A 7,497-nucleotide genomic window follows, 5' to 3' on the forward strand; every position below is an offset into this window, starting at 1 on the left:
CTGATTAGCCTAGGCTTAGCGTCCTTCTTCTCCATAAGGTACTTAATAGCAGCATGATAAGAGTGAATAGTGACTCTGGAGTCAACTATATAAGATCTGAACTTTTCACATGCAAACACGACTACGTAGTGGCATAGTTTCTTTGGGCACTGTCTAGAGTTTTACTAGCGTAGTGAATAACATTCAACTTCTTGTCAACTCTTTGTCCTAGAACAACACCAACAGCATAATCACTAGCGTCGCACATGATTTCAAAGGGCAAGTTCCTGTCAGGTAGTTGAACAATAGGTGCGGTTATCAAAGCCTTCTTAAGTATTTCAAAGGCTTCCTCACAATCCTCATCAAAAACAAAAGGAACATCCTTCTACAAGAGGTTGGTAAGAGGCCTAGAAATCTTAGAGAAGTCTTTACTGAACCTTCTATAGAAACTAGCATGACCTAGGAAACTTCGTATACCTCAGATATCTGTGGGGCAAGGCATTTTCTCAATTGCATCAACCTTAGCCTGATCAACTTCAATGCCTCTTTCAGAAATTTTGTGTCCTAAGATGATGCCTTCATTAACCATAAAGTGGCACTTCTCCCAATTCAAGACGAGGTTGGTATCTTCGCATCTCTGTAAGACTCGATCAAGGTTGCTGAGGCAATCATCAAAGGAAGACCCGTAAACGGAGAAGTCATCCATGAAAACCTCGACAATCTTTTCACAAAAATCAGAGAATATAGCCTTCATACATCTTTGAAAGGTGGCAGGTGCATTGCATAAGCCAAAAGGCATGCGTCTATAAGCAAATGTACCGAAGGGGCAGGTGAAAGTGGTTTTCTCCTCATCAGATTGTGCAACAGGTATTTGCGAGAAACCTGAATAACCATCTAGAAAGCAAAAGTGTGTGTGTTTGGATAGCCTTTCTAGCATTTGGTCGATAAACGGCAAAGGATAATGGTCTTTCCTGGTTGCCTTGTTCAGTTTCCGGAAGTCTATCACCATCCTATAGCCAGTAATAATCCTCTGTGGGATTAGTTCATCTTTATCATTAGGAACGACGGTGATACCTCCCTTCTTAGGTACGCAATGTACTGGACTTACCCAATCACTATGAGCAACATGATAAACGATTCCTGCTTCCAGAAGCTTTAATATTTCTTTCCTCACGACCTCTTTCATCTTAGGATTTAATCTCCTTTGGTGATCAACAACTGGTTTAGAATCAGGATCGGTTTTAATCTTGTGCTGACATAGAGTGGGACTAATACCCTTAAGATCATCAAGAGTATATCCAATAGCCTCACGGTGTTGTCTCAAAGTTTTTAACAACTTATTCTCTTTGTGATTAGAGAGGTGAGCACTAATAATAACAGGATATATCTCCTTCTCAAGATTTCTAGGCCTCTTACCAATCTCTTGCAAAAGGATATTCCTTTTGTTTTTGACGATGATTGTGAGGAAGCCTTCGAAATACTTAAGAAGGCTTTGATAACTGCGCCTATTGTTCAACCACCTGATTGGAACTTACCTTTTGAAATCAAGTATGCAAAGGATTTCCCCCGTGGCCTTGGAGCCTTGCGTTGGTTTTCCCTCGAAGCGGAAAGGGTGATGTAGCGTAGCGGTGGTAAGTATTTCCCTCAGTTTGAGAACCAAGGTATCAATCCAGTGGAGGAGTATCTCAAGATCCTACACAAACACAAAAGCTTGCTCCCAACGCTATGAAGGGGTTGTCAATCCCTTATAGATTGTTTGCCAAGTGAGAACTGGAAGCAACAGAGTAACAAGCAAAGTAAAAGTGGAGGTGTAAACGATGGATGTGAATTGACCCAGGGGCCGTAGTGTTTACTAGTGGCTTCTCTCATGAAAGCAAGTAGACGGTGGGTGATACGTCTCCATCGTGTCTACTTTTCCAAACTCTTTTGCCCTTGTTTTGGACTCTAATTTGCATGATTTGAATAGAAATAACCTCGACTGACGTTGTTTTCAGCAGAATTGCCTTGTGTTATTTTTGTGCAGAAATCAAAGTTCTCCAAACGTCCTGAAAATCTACGGGGAGCAGTTTTGGAAAATATAAAAAATATCCGCGCCAAGTTCCACCTGAGGGGGTGGGCTAGTGGGCCACAAGCCGTGGCTCCGCGACCACCCCCCTCGTGGTGGTGGGTAGGCTTGTGGGGCCCACACGGCTCTGCCGCCCCCAACCTCATGTCTATAAGTCCCCTTTCATCCCAGAAAAAATAAAAAAAGAAGTTCTCGCCGCGTTTACGATAAGGAGGCGCCGCCGCCACCTGTTCTTCATCTGGAGGGCAGACGTGGAGTCCGTATTGGGCTCCGGAGAGGGTAAATCGTCGCCATCGTCATCATCAACCTTCTTCCCTCTCCAATTCCATGAAGCTCTTCGTCGTTCGTGAGTAATCTATTTGTAGGCTCGCTGGGCGGTGATGAGTAGGATGAGATCTATCATGTAATCGAGTTAGTTTTGATGGGGATTGATCCCTAGTATCCACTATGTTCTGAGATTGATGTTGCTACTACTTTGTCATGCTTAATGCTTGTCACTAGGGCCCGAGTGCCATGATTTCAGATCTGAAATTATTATGTTGTCACCAATATATGTGTGTTTTAGATCCGATCTTGCAAGTTGTAGTTACCTACTATGTGTTATGATCCGGCAACCCCGGAGTGACAATAACCGGAACCACTCCCGGTGATGACCATAGTTTGAGGAGTTCATGTGTTCACCAAGTGCTAATGTGTTGGTACGGTTCTTTATTAAAAGGAGAACCTTAATATCCCGTAGTTTCCTTTTGGACCCCACTGCCACGGGAGGGATGGACAATAGATGTCATGCAAGTTCTTTTCCCTAAGCACGTATGACGACACACGAAATGCATGCCTACATCAAATTGACGAACGGGAGCTAGCCACATATCTCTCTGTGTTATAACTGTTGCATGATGAATATCGTCCAAACAAATCACCGACCCATTGCCTACGAGTTTGTCCTGCTGTTGCTACTACTGTTGCTACTGTTGTTACTTGTCTTGCTCTGCTGCTGCTACTACTGTTGCTACTGTTGTTACTTGTCTTGCTCTGCTGCTGCTTCTACTGTTGCTACTGCTGTTACTTGTCTTGCTCTGCTGCTACTAATACTGTTGCTACTGTTGTTACTTGTCTTGCTCTGCTGCTGCTACTACTGTTGCTACTTGCTACTGCTGTCACTACCACTGTTCCTTGCCACTTTCGTTACTCGCTACTTTGCTGTTACTACTTTGCTTGCAGATACTAATCTTTCAGGTGTGATTGAATCTGATAAATTCAACTGCTAATACTTGAGAGTATTCTCTCACCTCCCGTCGTGCGAATCAGCAAATTTGAGTCGAATACTCTACCCTCGAAAACTGCTACGATCCCACGCGCTGGTGGGCATCAACAACATTCTTCTAGTTTCGGTTGCCGGAGAGTGCTAACAACATTCTTCTGGTGCCGTTGCAAAGGGAAAGAACAGCTGACATCAAGCATTTTTCTGGCGCCGTTGCCGGGGAGGTATTCTATATTCTCTGAGTCACTTGGGATTTATATCTGCTGATCACTATGAAGAATCTGAAGGATCCGAAGACCAAAGTCTTGCCCTCAAGTACGAGGGGAGGTAAGGAATTGCCATCTAGCTCTGCACTTGATTCACCTTCAGTTATGAGTAAGTTTGCGACATCACCTCCTGCTAGAAATCTTGATATGTCGCCTGTGCTTGATGATGCTTATGATGCTGCTGCTAGAGATGCTATGCGTGATGCTGCTTTGCCTGATGATGCTAGAGATGTTATTTTGCCTGATGATGCTTTGCTTGATACTGCTAGAGATGCTACTTTGCCTGATGTTCCACTAGGGGTATTCCTTGATGCTCATATTTCTAGAGTTACTGCCAATGCTTGTGATGCTTCTGAAACTGCCGATACTATTGAGATAGAACCTACTTTTACTCCTGTTAGATCTAGCTATCCTAGATATGAATTGCCTGATATACCTGAGGGTTACGTTACGGAGGGAGAGATAGCTGAGGATTTTCTTGCGTGTAAGGATGCCTATGACGCTGAGAAATTACTTCTCAAGTGGAAGGAAAAATCTCGGGAAGCTAAGATGAAATACGACCCGAAGTTTGCCACTTCGCCTATCTTTATCACCGATAAGGATTATGAATTCTCTGTCGATCCTGAGATAATCTCTCTAGTCGAATCTGATCCTTTTCACGGTTATGAGTCTGAGACGGTCATAGCCCATCTTGCCAAACTACACGAAATAGCCAACCTTTTCACTAATGAGGAGAAGATCTGCCACTACTATATCCTTAAGCTGTTTCCTTTCTCTCTAAAGGATGATGCTAAAGCCTGGTTCACCTCTCTCGCTCCTGGATGTGTGAGTAGTCCCCAAGAGATGGTCTATTACTTTTGTGAGAAATATTTCCCTGCCCATAAGAAGCAAGCTGCCTTGCAGGAAATATACAACTTTGCTCAACTCCAAGAAGAGAGTCTTCCACAAGCTTGGGGGAGGCTCGTCCAGCTACAGAATGCTTTGTCTGATCACCCTCTTAAGAAGAACAAGATACTTGATATCCTCTATAACGGACTTACCGATGCCTCTAGAGACCATCTAGATAGTTGTGCCGGTTGTGTTTTTAGGGAACGAACTGTAGAACAAGCTGAGACTCTACTGAATAACATCTTGATCAACGATAATGCTTGGACTATTCCCGAACCGCCTCCTAAGCCAACTCCGAAGAAAATAGGTATTCTATTCCTCAGTCCCGAATATATGCAAGAAGCCAAGAAATCTATGCAAGAGAAAGACATTAGATCCGAAGATGTCAAAAATCTACCACCTATCGAAGAGATCCATGGTCTCGACAACCCGATACATGTAGTAGAAGTGAATTCTCTGTGTAGGTTTGATGAGAGTGATATTCCTTTTGATAAACCTGCTAGCCTATGCTTTGATGAATTTGACAACTTTGTTGCCAAACAACAGAGTTTCAATGATTATGTTCGCAGACATTTGGAACAAAGTACTCGTATGCTTAGCCATTTAAGTGCTTGTGTAGACGGAAATGTCAATGATCTGAAGCTTCTGAGTAAACATGCCTCTATGATTACTACTCAGGTAGAACAAGTACTTAAAGCTCAGAATGACCTGCTTAATGAATTAAATGACAACTCTGTCAGAGTCATTACTAGAGGAGGCAAAATGACTCAGGAACCTTTGTATCCTGAAGGTCATCCTAAGAGAATTGATCAAGATTCTCAAGGAATCAATGCTGATACACCTAGTCATCCTAAGGAGAAGAAGAAGGATGATAGAATCCTACACGCCAGTTCACCAAATACTGTCACACCTGAAGAACCTAATGATATTTCTGCGTCTGATGCAGAAACACAATCTGGTGATGAACATGAACCTGGTGACAATATGGACACTGATGTTCATAATAATGCTCAACCTAGCAATGATGATGATGTGGATATTGAACCTTCGGTTAATCCTGATAATCCACAACCTAAGAAGTACGATAAGAATGACGTCACTGCTAGGAAGCATAGTAAAGAAAGAGAGCCATGGGTTCAGAGACCTATGCCCTTTCCTCCTAAGCCATCCAAGAAAAAGGATGATGAGGATTTTGAGCGCTTCGTTGAGATGATAAGACCCGTCTTTCTATAGATGCGGTTAACTGATATGCTCAAGATGTCTCCGTATGCCAAGTACATGAAAGATATCATGACTAATAAACGGAAGATACCAGATTTTGAGATCTCCACCATGCTTGTCAACTACACTTTTAAAGGTGGAACTCCTAAGAAACTTGGTGATCCCAGAGTGCCCACTATACATTGCTCTATTAAAGGAAACTACGTAAGAACTGCCTTATGTGACCTTGGAGCCGGTGTTAGTGTTATGCCGCTCTCTCTTTATCGTAGACTTGAGTTGGATAAGTTGACACCCACTAAAATTTCTCTGCAAATGGCTGACAAATCAACTGCTTTCCCTATCGGCATTTGCGAGGATGTGCCTGTTGTAGTTGCTAACACCACTATCTTAACAGACTTTGTTATCTTGGATATTCCTGAGGACGATGCCATGGCTATCATCCTCGAAAGACCCTTTTTAAACACTGCAGGGGCTGTTATAGATTGCAACAAAGGCAATGTCACTTTCCATGTCAATGGTAATGAGCACACAGTGCACTTTCCGAAGAAACGATATCAAGTACATTGCATCAATGCTATCGAAAAGACTTCATTGATTCTTATTGGGAGCTTTGAATGCCCTATTCCTCGTGTCAAGATGAAGTATGATTTGCTTGTTGGGGAGATACATATCCCCATTGAGGTGACTTAGTGGCTATTCGAAAATTCTCCGTTCTCTCTTGCGATTCGAGAAGGTTTTTTCATAAGGACTTGATCAATCCCATTGACGGATTTCTTTCGATGACCATGAAACGGATGAATCAAAGAGTCACATACCTCTGTTTTGAGCTTTCATTTTCTGTTGCTTAGAAGAAAATGATAGAATTAGTTTAGTTTTTCCTGTTTTCCGTTTTAGCGTCCTCGAGAAAAATACCTCGAAAATAAAAGTTCTCCGATGGTCTTGAAAATTTAGTATGATTTTTTCTGGAATTTTTGAAAATTTCTGGGCCTGAGAGCTGGCCTGGGGGCCTGACTAGTGGGCCACAAGCCCTGCCACCACCACCTACCCCCCTGGTGGCGGGGTGCAAGCTTGTGGGGCCCACAGGCACCCCTCCACTCATTCCAGCTCTGAGCCGCTTCTTCCACCTCCAGAAAAAATTGTATCGCAGCTCAAACCCGTGTTCTTGCACATTTGGCTGTGATTTTCGATCTCCTTGCTCAAAGCACCATTCTCCGAACCGTTTTTGGGAAATTACTCCTTGGTAAGTGACTCCTCCATTGGTCCAATTAGTTTTTGCTCTAGTGCTTTATCCTTCGCGAATTCTTGCTACCTTGGTGACCCTGTTCTTGAGCTAGAAATATTGATTTTAGCTGGTCCCAAGTAGTTTTAGCGCGTGATACGGTCTCTAGGCACTAGTAGGAGTAGTTGCTACAAGATGTGGTGCGTCTTTATTCACTTTTCTCTTGAACTTCAAAAACTTCAGCAAAAGGAAATTATGTTCAGGAGGAAGTTTCATGGTGGTTCCTCAAGTAAGAAGGGTCCTCATCTCTCTTTTCGGGAGCCCGAACCTTTTCAACTAAGGGACGCACCGGTACAACCATGTGAATGGCCTTTTGATGACTTCATGATAGAAGCTGGTTTCAAGGATGAGTTTGATGCACTTGTCCGCAATGCCGGGTTAGAAGAATTCCTCTCAGATAAATGTGAACAGTATGCTATGCTCACTGCCTCTTTCATGCGTAGATTTAAATTTTCAGTTGGTCGTGACTCATCCATACTGTTTGATCTGTACGATAAATCCTATGCCGTGGATCTGGAGGATTTTAATAGGATTTGCA

This window comes from Hordeum vulgare, chromosome 1H (assembly GCF_904849725.1).
Source record: "Hordeum vulgare subsp. vulgare chromosome 1H, MorexV3_pseudomolecules_assembly, whole genome shotgun sequence".
In the NCBI taxonomy this organism is placed as follows: domain Eukaryota; kingdom Viridiplantae; phylum Streptophyta; class Magnoliopsida; order Poales; family Poaceae; genus Hordeum; species Hordeum vulgare.